Here is an 11,856-nt window from a genome sequence, read left to right on the forward strand (position 1 = left end):
ATTCCTCCGGACAGATACATTGGTATGGTCGAGGAACATGACATAGATGACGTTCTACTCTTAACGAGTAGTGAGCCCGCAACCTATAAAGGTGCCATGACTAGTTCTAACTCAAAGCTATGGCTTGAGGCCATGCAATCCGAGATGGACTCTATGTATGAGAACAACGTGTGGGATCTTGTTGACTTACCTGCTAAGGTTCGTCCCCTTCAATGCAAATGGCTTTACAAGATAAAGCATTCTGTGGAAGGTCAACAAGATATCTATAAAGCACGACTAGTTGCTAAAGGTTTCACCCAAGTGCCAGGTTTGCACTACGATGAAATTTTTGCACCCGTAGTCATGCTGCGTTCCATTCGGATTATCTTAGTGATCGCCGCTTTTCATGACTATGAAATTTGGCAAATGGATGTGAAAACCGCCTTCTTAAACGGCTTTTTGGAGGAAGAGTTGTACATGGTACAACCCGAAGGTTTCATCGATCCTTTATATCCTAAGAAAGTATGCAAGCTTAAGCGTTCCATTTATGGACTTAAGCAAGCATCTCGGAGTTGGAATCATCGCTTCGACCAAGTGATTAAAGAAAATGGATTTACTCGATCGGTCGAGGAACCATGTCTTTATATCAAGTCGAGTGGGAGCAAGATTGTCTTCCTAATATTGTATGTCGATGACATACTCCTGATTGGGAATGACATACCTCTCTTAACTTCGGTGAAAGTATGGTTGAAAAACCATTTCCAGATGAAAGATCTGGGAGAGGCACAGAGAATTCTAGGCATCCGTATCTATCGAGATAGATCACGACGGATGCTATCTCTCAGTCAGGAGTCTTACATAGACAAAGTCCTAGAGAGATTCAGCATGACTAACTCCAAGAAGGGGTTTCTTCCTATGGCTCCAGGGGTGCATTTGAGCAAGTCTCAGTCACCAGAGACACCGGAAGAGAAAGAGCGCATGACACGGATTCCCTATGCTTCGGCTATAGGATCAATCATGTATGCCATGATATGTACACGTCCCGACGTGGCATATGCATTGAGTATGACAAGTCGATTCCAACAGCATCCAGGTGAATCACATTGGTTAGCTGTCAAGAACATTCTTAAGTACCTCCGGAGGACTAAAGATTGGGCATTGACTTATGGAGGCCCTCAAAAGCTATGCACAACCGGTTCTGTGACGCTAGCTTCCAAACGGATCGAGATGACTCGAAATCTCGGTCTGGATTCGTTTTTACTCTTAATGGCGCTGCGGTCACCGGAAGAGTTCGAAACAAATCACATAAAGATTCTACGACTGAGTCCGAGTACTATGCCGCGTCTGAAGCTACAAAGGAAGCGATATGGATGCGTCAATTCTTACATGGACTATCTGTAGTGCCTAGTTCGAATGACCCGATCACCATCTATTGTGACAATAGTGGTGCCATCTTCCAAGCTAAGGAGCCAAAGTCTAGCAACAAGTCTAGACATGTACAACGGAAAGCTCATCTAATCCGGGATTACGTGGAGCAAAAGGAAGTAGTGATAGAAAAGATTGCTACAGATGATAACATAGCAGATCCTCTCACTAAACCATTACGACAAGATAAGCATGAAGGGCATGTTAATTCCATGGGAATTAAACGTGTTCCTAAGTTGTAGTACTCTTTTATGGATTAGATTCATTCCCTTTTGTACTCTATACGACATCATCGTTTTGATATTTTATATATATTTTGCTTTTCATGTGGACTTGTACGACAAATTTTGAACACCACAAAGTGAACTGAACAAGCATTATATTTTTGGTCCTTAATTACCCACGTGAGCTGATAACTCAAGGTAATTATTTTGTGACGTTGGTTGATGGTGGGTTCAACGAGCCATAAGTCAACCTGTTGACTGACCAATCACAGAGGCGATTTATACGGATATTTCGTAGGACACAATTGTGACATCGACGTGGAGTCCTAAATGTTTTATAACATTCGGTGCCCGGTCGTGGATAGGACTTCCATGGTGATCCTAAGAGTCGATTCTTTTGACTATCGACTGTCTCTTGAGACTAAGGCAGATTTTGGGTGACTTTGGTTTCTTTCTCACGGTCATCCGTAACAGGGGGCCAAGTAGATTTTTTCTGGGTCATTTCATGCTGTGCTTAGATCGGAAGGAGTTCGAGTTGAAGGAAATATTCAGCCTTTATCAGGTACTCGATATTTCTCAGGGCCACTCGAGGAGTCAGAATCGAAATGCATGGCCATGCTCGGATACGGATTCGTTTTATCAGTTAAGTTACTCTCTAGTCGGGGAAACCACTCTTGATACAGATCGATTGTAAAATACGACCTTTGCGGATCCGGATCTGCAAATTGTTTTACATTGAGTGGGAGAAAGTTTTAAATGAATATGAGAATCGGTTATCGCACATACACTTGTACGGACAAGTGGGAGTTTGTTGGAGCTTGTGTCCTCCAGTTAGTGCGGATAACGTCATTGCACATACACTTGTACGGACAAGTGGGAGCTTGTTGGGGCTGGTGTCCTTAACAGTTAGTGCAAGGACTTATAAATCTCTAAAAGGATCAAAGGGCATACTTTTGGTATTATTATCAGTTGATCCACGTTTATCAATAACGGTTGGCTTGCTAGATAAGTTTGACGTTATTGTCATACAGATGGCGGTGATCAACTGGTCCCTAAAAGTCACACCTATAGGATACGTTTGAGAGATGTGACAAAGATGAAAATACAATCATGTTGATGCCAATTTTGACTAACCGATTAGTCCGAGTTATTTGACTAATAATAAGTCAAAATGTGATGTTGAGATATGTTATTTAATACGGATTAAATAATAATGGCTAAGGCGAATTAAGCAGTTAATTCGTAAATTGAATATAAGTGTTTTATATTTAATTAAATGTATATTGAATATAATTATACAATATCGTCTTTGTCGGACATGTATTAATGTTTCAACTAATCCGTATTATTAGTTGATGCTTTAATAACCGATAACCGATGACGATTTATAACAAAACCGCGTCATATACATTTTAGCGATTTACGAACCGGACCATGAGCTAATTCTAAAAGGAAGTGGAAGCCCACTTCCCAAGGCCCCTCTCGGTTTTGCCGAGATTAGGAGAACAAAAGGAGAGCTTCTCCTCTGGCTTAACCTAATTGCGATTAGTAAAAATAATTAGGGTTTCGGAACATTTTTCTCTGAAACTCCTAGATCTCACATCGACAAAACTCACAATAGCTTTCTCAATATTGCAAGTCAATTAGAAAGCATTTCTAGCACAAGGGCATAGTCTCTGACGGTCTTGGGTGCAACAATTAGGAGGAAATCTCTGTTGATTTCTGTTCTTTACGCCGCACTTAAAAGGACCCGAGGTTGATTCTTTATCTTTATCGTTTTATTGTTGTATTTCGTTTATGACCATATTTCACATGTTAAATTTACGTTATAGTCCTAAATTTAAAGGGTCTTATACGGATATTACCCCACAGGGTGTTGTTCCAGGAGTCGACACCCGACGAGGTTGAGGAGCACTTTCACGGTCAGGGAGGTGAGGAGCTGTTGTTACGGGAGGCGGACTACGACACATTCCGGTTGTTGAGGCTTGCCTGGTAACCGATCGAGGTATGTTTTCCTCTATTCTTTGTTTTCATTGCCTCTTTTGATAGAAGGGTTCGTTACCTTCGATGTGGACCCGAATCGTAGGAGGTCGATACGTTGATGAGGACCCAGCCTCCAGCTTTTCCGGCAGAGACCACCTTTCAGGGGCCAGGGGCGAGGAGCTACAGCTGCACCTGCCAGAGCCTGCGGTCGTTGAGGTGACCGATGCTGGCATGGAGTAAAGGTTGACTGTTTTGAGGGTGAGTTTCTAATCTGAATACTCTTCCTCATTTGTGTTTTGCCTTGCGTTGTATTGAAGGACCTTTCTGGTTGTAGGTGTCGACCGCTAGTCATCAGGCTTTGTGGCGGATGGCTAACCGGTGGAGGGCGCTTGCTGGTGACCTGGCTAGGAGGGAGTCTAGGCTCGCACAGGTACTTTTTGTAGGTTGTTTTTGTGTATTTTTGTGTTACATTTCTTGTTTTTAGGTCTTAATGATCTGCATTGCATTTTGCAGGGTGCTGCGGATCCGGCAGAGCTTGCCCGGGTCCGTGCTGAGTTGTACACAGCCAGGTCGACGATTGAGGCCTAGGGGTTGGGGATCACCAGTCGAGACCGGGAGTTGAGGTGTCGCGAGGACGTGTTGCGGAGCCGAGATGCGGAGATTGCTTCTCTCAGAGCTCAGTTGGCTGCGGCGGAGGAGCTTCGCAGCGCGATGGGGTACGAGACGGTGGAGAGTTCTCCGAAGAGGAGGCCCGAGCAGGAGGTGGTGTCTGCCTTGCCCGCGACTCCTCGTGAGACCGGGATGGGTCCGACGGGAGTCGCTGAGTAGTTGTAGTTATTTGTCCATGTTTCGGACTCTTGTTTGTACATATTTACATTTTGCGTGAGGTGGTTTGTATATATGTGTTTTTGGATTGTGGTTTATTTGTGATTTTGGCTTTTTGTGTTGTGTTTCGGAGAAGCGCTGTTGGCTGTCAGTTCGCCTTTGCTTCGCACTAGTTCCTGCATCGTTAGTGTAGAAAATAGGCAACATGTAGCACGTACGCATAAACGTAAACACGTAAAAAGCGTTAAATATAAACAAAATTAACCACGATGACTCGAAGTTAAAATTGAAATTTGAAATGATATTTTGAAAATTCCGCGACAAGTCGTCACGTTTGGATTTCTCAAAAAGAAATTGATTTGAAATTTTAGCAATTAACTCGTGTTTTGAATTAAATTGCATCGAAGTTTGTCGGAATTGATTTGTGACTCAAAAAATTAAACCCAAACTGCCAGGGGTGAATTTTAAAAACATATTTTTGTGAGTGTATTTGGTTTGATTTTTGTGAGATCAAGACTCGGATTTGCGAGAGCTTGAAATTTTGAAGAAAACTGACGTCGTGTTATCAATTTTCGATTTTTGTTGAAAAAATGCGAAAAAGCGAAAAATTTTCGAAATTTCGACAGACATGGAAACGATCCGTCGCGGATCGGGGCGACTATCCCTTCCCTCTTAAAAAAGAAGAGAAAAACCGTATGTTTAAAGTTGCGTCATGGAAACCGTGTCGGATTTCGTAGAACGCGAAAACAAGGGAAATGTGAGTGTGAGAAAACACAAAGCATCTTGGATAGGCCCGAAGAGGCGCGAGTCCTGCGGCGGGAAGTTAGAGGTGTCTGGAAGAAACACAACTTGAAAGGGACAATTCAAGGTGGGAATCCTGAGGAGCAGCCCAAAGAGGCGCGAGTCCACCGGCGATAGATGAGAGCTTCCCCTTTTTTCAGAAAAAAAAAGCGTTGATTGTTTTGTATAAATAGGGACGTTTGTGCTTCATTTTTTCATCATCCGAAACAAGAAAAACATCTCTACAAAAACCTTTCTTCTACTTCCATAAAATTATTCATGGATGCTTTCTAGAATAGGTTGCGGCATTGGTGTCGGGATTTGCCACCTCCCGAGAAATATCAACTCGTTGTCATAGGAGTTGGCCAATTGTTGGTGCTTCGTCAAGTCAAGGTGCAATCCTCGTATCTTAACGCATGCTATCGGTTATGGGATTCTAAACACCATGTTTTCGTTTTCCCGAAAGGCGAAATTTGTCCTCTTGCCGAAGAAGTAGATGCCATTGGTGGGTGGCCGGGTTGTGTTCCGGTGCTTTCCCCGACACGGTTGTGTTATAAGGAGAAGTTCCGTTCAATGTTAGGCTTGTCGACAAGTCAAGTCAACTTTCTCCTTGCTCCTCATGGTGTGGATATGTTGGCTCTTATCAACATTTTCTCAAACCGGTTGGATGTTAATGTCTCGGAGGTGGCTAGGAGAAGGGCTCTTGCCTTTTGCGTAGTACATGCATACCTCTTTGTTGATGCCTTGAAGAAGGAGGGGCCAAAATGCCATGGTAGGATGACCCTTGTGCATGTGGTCGAGCAAATGGAGCATGGTAGAGATCCATCATGGTTGGTGCTTGGCGAGATCATCCAAGCTTTGGACAAGAAGGGCTCTTGTGGAGAAGCTCCCTCGTTTGGATCTCCAAGGATCCTCCAAGTATGGCTATTGGAGAGGCTAAGGTATGTAGAGCGTCCGGCCGATTCTTCTCCTTATTCCTTCCGCCACCTTACTATGTGGAAGAAATTATATTCGGATAGCTTTGCATCCACCGAGGCCTATTGGACCTCGAGATTTGTGGAGGAGGGCGGTCCTCACATCCGGTGGGTGGTGCCATGGTGACACTTGAGGTCCTTCATGGGGTTGCCCGCTCCAGTTGCTAGTTCTTGCTCTTTGATGGTGGTGGGTTTGAAGGTTGCTTCCTTCATTTATCCCGAAAGGCTCATGAGGCAAATGGGGCGTCAACAAAAGGTGCCCGCTCAAGATACTCTCGTCCAAGAGAGTGTTTTTCGAAACTCCGAGCTCGTGGAGGTCTTCGAAAGATGGTGGGCCACTCGGCCGCTTTGGGATGTACCAAACCCCGTTGCCACGACATGGGTGACTCTCGCTTATATCAAGTGGTCAAGAGCTCAAACCTTGCCTTCTTTGATGATTTTGTTGATGGAGTTAGTCCGGATGTGATGAGGCCACCAAAGAGGAGAAGCTCGGGTCCCAAAGAGGTAGTGGGCCGCGTGTGGGCTTGACTTGGACCGAGTATGGGGTCATGCAAGAGACCGGAGGCCGTCGCCGTTGTAGATCCGTTGAGGATCCGTTCCGAAGAGGAAGTTCATGCTAGGCGAGCCAACAAGAAGAACAAGGGGAAGATGTACCCCGAGGGAAAAGGCAAAGGTAGAATGGAAGAATGAAGATCTCCATTACCCATTTTATTATTATGTTGTATTAGTGTTGTGATTTTTATTATGTTGTACTAGCTATGTCTTGTGTGTTTTGTGCTAGTTTTACTATGTGAGGTGTCTTAGTCGACACCTTAGCTTTGGCAAGTTGTAGACTTGTTGAGTTTTATTTGTCGTTGAATTTGTAATCCTTCTCATTATTAATTAAATAAGAGCATTGTTTGTGTTAAAAGAGTCGTTAACGCTTGTTTCTTCCATCCGTTTTGTAAAGGCAATTCGGCTTGAATTGTCCTAAACATCGCACTTGGGAAATGGGATTTTGTGGAAAGGAAGAAAGACTTCTTTCTTTGTATTTTTGTGGGAAATGGAATGTTTTTCCCTTTCTTTTTTTTAAGTTGATATGGGTGATGATTTTTGATTAAGGGGATGTTTTTTTATTATGGGGATGTTTTTTTTTTAATTATGGGGATGTTTTTTTTTTTATTATGGGGATGGTTGTATCCTTCTTGCGTAAGAAAGGACTGCCTACGTATCCACCTGAAAAGGTAAAATCAAACCATGATCGTAGTTCAAAATGTTTTTGTTTATTTATTTGGGTTTTGTGGTTGTATCCCTCTTGTATAAGAAAGAACTGCCTACGTATCCACCTGAAAAGGTGAAATCAAACCGTGCTCGTAGTTCAAGTGTTTTGGTTTGAGTGCAAATGGATGTTGCCTTTGAGGGATCAAAGGGCATTCGAAAGGGGCAAGGTGCCGTAACTTAGACTCGATAAAACATGGAATTTCAAATCAGAACGCATTGAGGAACTTGACTTGAAAGGTTAAGGTGGTCGCTAGTTGTAAAACTAGGGTGAAGTTGTTGGTCTCTACGGTTCAAGGGTAATATTTCTTGAGTTGGTCTAGGTTGGTCGGGTTTGTAAATGTTGGAAATCTATATCTCATTACTTAACAATATTCTTATATGTTTCAAATTTATTTAGTCATAAAATAAATTCTAGATCTTATGCATGCAAACTAAAAAGGTAAGAGAAGAAATCATGTTCCTTACAATGATAATTTCGGTCATCATATGGGCACCAACAAGATCTCCTTCTTGTTAGTTCTTGAGCTTTCCAATATTGGATGAACATTCATGACTTCAAAATAGAAGCCCTCCAATTAGTAGCACCGAAAACTATCCCTTAATCCCACAAACTAACATGTACTAGATGTTTGTAATGTAGTTTACCTTAAAATCGATTACTAATACTCATATATTATATTAATAATTTTAGTAATCTTTCATGAACAATTTGAATTAAAATCTCATCTTTTTGATGAAGATTAAAGAGAGAGAAGAGAGAAAATACATGAACCTTTTGCATGTGATATTAGAAAATGAATGATGATCAAAATTAAGAGAATAAAATTCTCTATGCATGCTCACAAAACCGGTTGGAGGAGTGTGTAAGACCAATGCATGGTCTTTCCTTTTTACTTTTGTTCTTATTAAGTAAAGTAGGTGTAAGACTACCCTACATTGTAGGTAATCATAGTGTTTTATTTATCCATTAAACAAAACACCCACTCACCCATACTATCTCCAATATTTCGGTTTCTATAGTGTGATATGGAGTCCATTTTATTTTTGTCAATTGTACAATTGTATGTCATGTGACATGTGACATGTCTTATGTCATGTTTTAATTTAAAATGCATATTTAACAAATTAAATATCATTTACAAATTAAATAAATCATATTTAACAAATTGACTAGTAATATAAAATTACTTTCTCATAAAATGGTCATTTAATTACTAGTTAGTATAATTCACAACATCTTGTAATTATAACTAACTTATCATTCTCATCTCGCGTGTTTCGCAAACACCGATTACTTTTAGTAATATAACTTCTTAAATTACTAAATAAAATCTCATTTAATCACATTATAATAAGATGTCATTTTCTTTCTTATGATAATAATTTGTTCAATTTTAAGGAATTAATTAATCTGTATCGGCATACAATTAATTAACCTTTTCAATTAAGGGAATCGTCCTTTAGGTGTGACCTCAAGGGATCAACTGATCACCACCGTCGCACGACAATAATGTCAAACTCTAGCCAGCCAATCATTACCGATATGTGTGGACCAGTTGACTATATATGTAATGTATCATCCCTTTCGTATTCTTGGTATCTTACACCTTACCTAAAAAGTGTGAGCACTAAGTTACTATTCACAAATGAATAGTAACTTCTATAATGAATAGTGTCACAAAATTGGGTTTGGCTGTTTTGTGCGGGTGATTTGGACTTTTCTTAGTCGGTTTACATATCATTCCTTGCTTATTCAGTTACTTTGGGCTTGAGGATTTGTGTAGGCCTTAATTACCAAAACTGATCAAAATCTTCAGCCTGTTTCATTCACAATTGGCTTTCTCCGTCTCCTTCTCACCCACTCATTCTCCCTTTTTTCCTCTACATCACTCATTTCACCTTTATCAATAATCCTCTTTAACTCTATCAATTCATCCATCTTTATCGATCCCCTTTGTTTATTAATTTATTTATTTCGATCCATTTTATTTTATCAATCACCTATGCCTCAAATTTTCTTCAGGTATACTCCTTTCTCACATCAGTCATCAATGAATATGGTTACTCAACCTCCCTTAGATGTACGCTTTTTCTCATCATTAATTTCTAGAAGTTAGAATTATTTAATAATATTATTTGTAGATTTTACATTTGATTAGCTTATCTTAGATGAGTTGTTATATTTTGATGAAAGATTGCATCTTTCTCATCTGGGTTTTCTTATATTTCAATTATCTCATCTGGGTTGTGTTTAATTTTGATTAAATTTCTGCTAAATCATGTAAATTTTCACTATATTTCTGTATTTTTGAGTGTTTGTTGAACATGTGATTTTAGTTCTCGAGTTGTTATCTAATTCTGATTAATCAATCTCGATTTTTACGAGTCCCTCCGTCCCAATCATTTGTTTATCTATCGTAAATTTAATACTGTTTTTCTTTGTTAATGTGATATTGATGTTTCTAACAGTTTGATTGAGTAGGTGATTAAGCATTGAGAGTGGAGCAGGGTGGGTTGCAATTGCTGTAACAATTGGAAATTTTCTTCAAGGATGAGATAATGCTACAATTGCTGGTATTTTTTGGTTGTTTTTTTATTCAATATTATCGTATAAATTTTGTTGAGTTTGTTTGCTTGCTGTCTTTTCAGTTCCCAATATTGTAGATTAATTATTATGGAGCTTTTTTATCAGCACTTTTGAATATAAAATTCTCCAATTTGGAAAGTTTTGTGTAATTTTGAGCAATTGTTCAGTTAGGGTTTCTTGATTTAGTTCAGTCTAGGATTGTGTAATCTGATTGTTATTAGTAATTAATTTGCAGGGTTGGTTAAGATAACTAATATTTGTTCAGAACCTTATCAGTCTACAATTCATAGAGTAAGTATTTTATTTTAGGTTCTTTGATTATTATTTGAACTGTAGTTGGTAGATAGTGAGAGTATATCTTTTAAGATGGATAGACTTATTGATCTTTATTTTCTTTGCACTGGTTTGTGGAGTGTAATCTGGTCGTGTATTATAATGGCGAACTCCGACTGTGAAGTGAAATATGGCAGATTTCTTCTTCATTTGACAGTTTCGTAGGATGTTGAAACGTTTGAATCTCGTTAAGGGCACTGAAGAAGCTCTGTAATGCTCTCCAGTCAGTAATTTGAAGTAGAAGGAGATAATGTCCCTACTATATTAGTTGTATTGAACATAAATTTTGAGTCTTTTACTTTATTTATGGTAGGATGGGGCAATAATATAAGGTTTAAGCCCTAATATATTAGTTGTATTGAACATAGAGTTGGCCTCTTCTGCTTAATTTGTGGTAGGATGGGGCTATAATATAAGGTTTTGGCTGTAGTTTTAAAGTTCCAAATTGATAACTTGCCCTAACTTTTGTATAACAATACCAATTTTGAGTTGTAATGAGGGGTAGCTTGTTATGTTAACAATAGGAATGATTGAGTAACTTTTTTATTCCACTCAGCTGAAAATGTCGGGCACAACAGTGTTTAGTGTTGGACATGACTGTTGTGAAAAGTGTTGTTTTTGAGGATTAAAATGAAGGTGCCCGAATGTCTTGTCGTTTCAGTAGGTCATCAACACACAACCAAAGTGAAGTATTGAAGTAGCACAGTTGAGTGAAAGAAAGAGTCTAATAGAATAAGTAGAATAATAAATTTGAACTTGTATTTAGTTTAACTGTAAAAGTAGAAAAAATTAATGGAAAAAATTAGGTAGCTTTAAAGCATGCGAAATGTTTAAAGCATTTCGCATGCTTTTCAAGCTTTAAACATTTCGCATGCTTTCTTATCTACACTTCATTTTAAATATTAATCAAACTAACTTTAACTATTACAACCTTTTAAACTCTTATTTTCCATTCTGTTTCATTAATAAGGCTTTTTTCCAATCTTATTTTAACTATTACGGAGATAATGACAACAACATTACCATGATGCATTAATGACACCGGCCTGAGACAGGATACGGACCATACAGTAGTCTGATATAAGCAGTCTTACCTCTGCGTGTTATAGCACTAAGACACTGTTTTCGATATTTTATGATAAAGAGACGGACATGAGCACTTATTACTCATAATTGATTTGTGTTAGACTGCTTACATTTGAACTTGTCACAGATTTAGAAGGCAAAGGTCCATTTAGTGAGGTGAGGACTAATACTGACTGGCAACTACTGAGTACTGAATGATTACTTTTCATATTGGGTCAGTCGAAAACAACCTCTTTGTGTTGCTAACGCACGGGTAAGGTTGCATACATGCATCCGACCCCTTATCCGCAATTGGCAGGAGCCATTAAGACAATGGGTAATACTGTTTGAATGACAATTACTGAATAACTACTGTTATGAATGGAACCAATTTAGTGATCACTGTACAGACTACAACATT

At 39.4% G+C, this 11,856-nt stretch overlaps 1 long non-coding RNA gene across 1 annotated transcript; it reads left to right on the top strand.

Annotated features, from left to right (window-relative positions):
• The first annotated feature begins 9,268 nt into the window (after positions 1 to 9,268).
• Positions 9,269 to 11,085, top strand: LOC141594377 (uncharacterized). The gene is made up of 3 exons (XR_012522159.1): positions 9,269 to 9,473; positions 9,920 to 10,024; positions 10,273 to 11,085. It is a non-coding gene; the product is annotated as an uncharacterized LOC141594377 (long non-coding RNA).
• The last annotated feature ends 771 nt before the right edge of the window (positions 11,086 to 11,856 follow it).

This window comes from Silene latifolia, chromosome 8 (genome assembly GCF_048544455.1).
Source record: "Silene latifolia isolate original U9 population chromosome 8, ASM4854445v1, whole genome shotgun sequence".
Taxonomy (NCBI): domain Eukaryota; kingdom Viridiplantae; phylum Streptophyta; class Magnoliopsida; order Caryophyllales; family Caryophyllaceae; genus Silene; species Silene latifolia.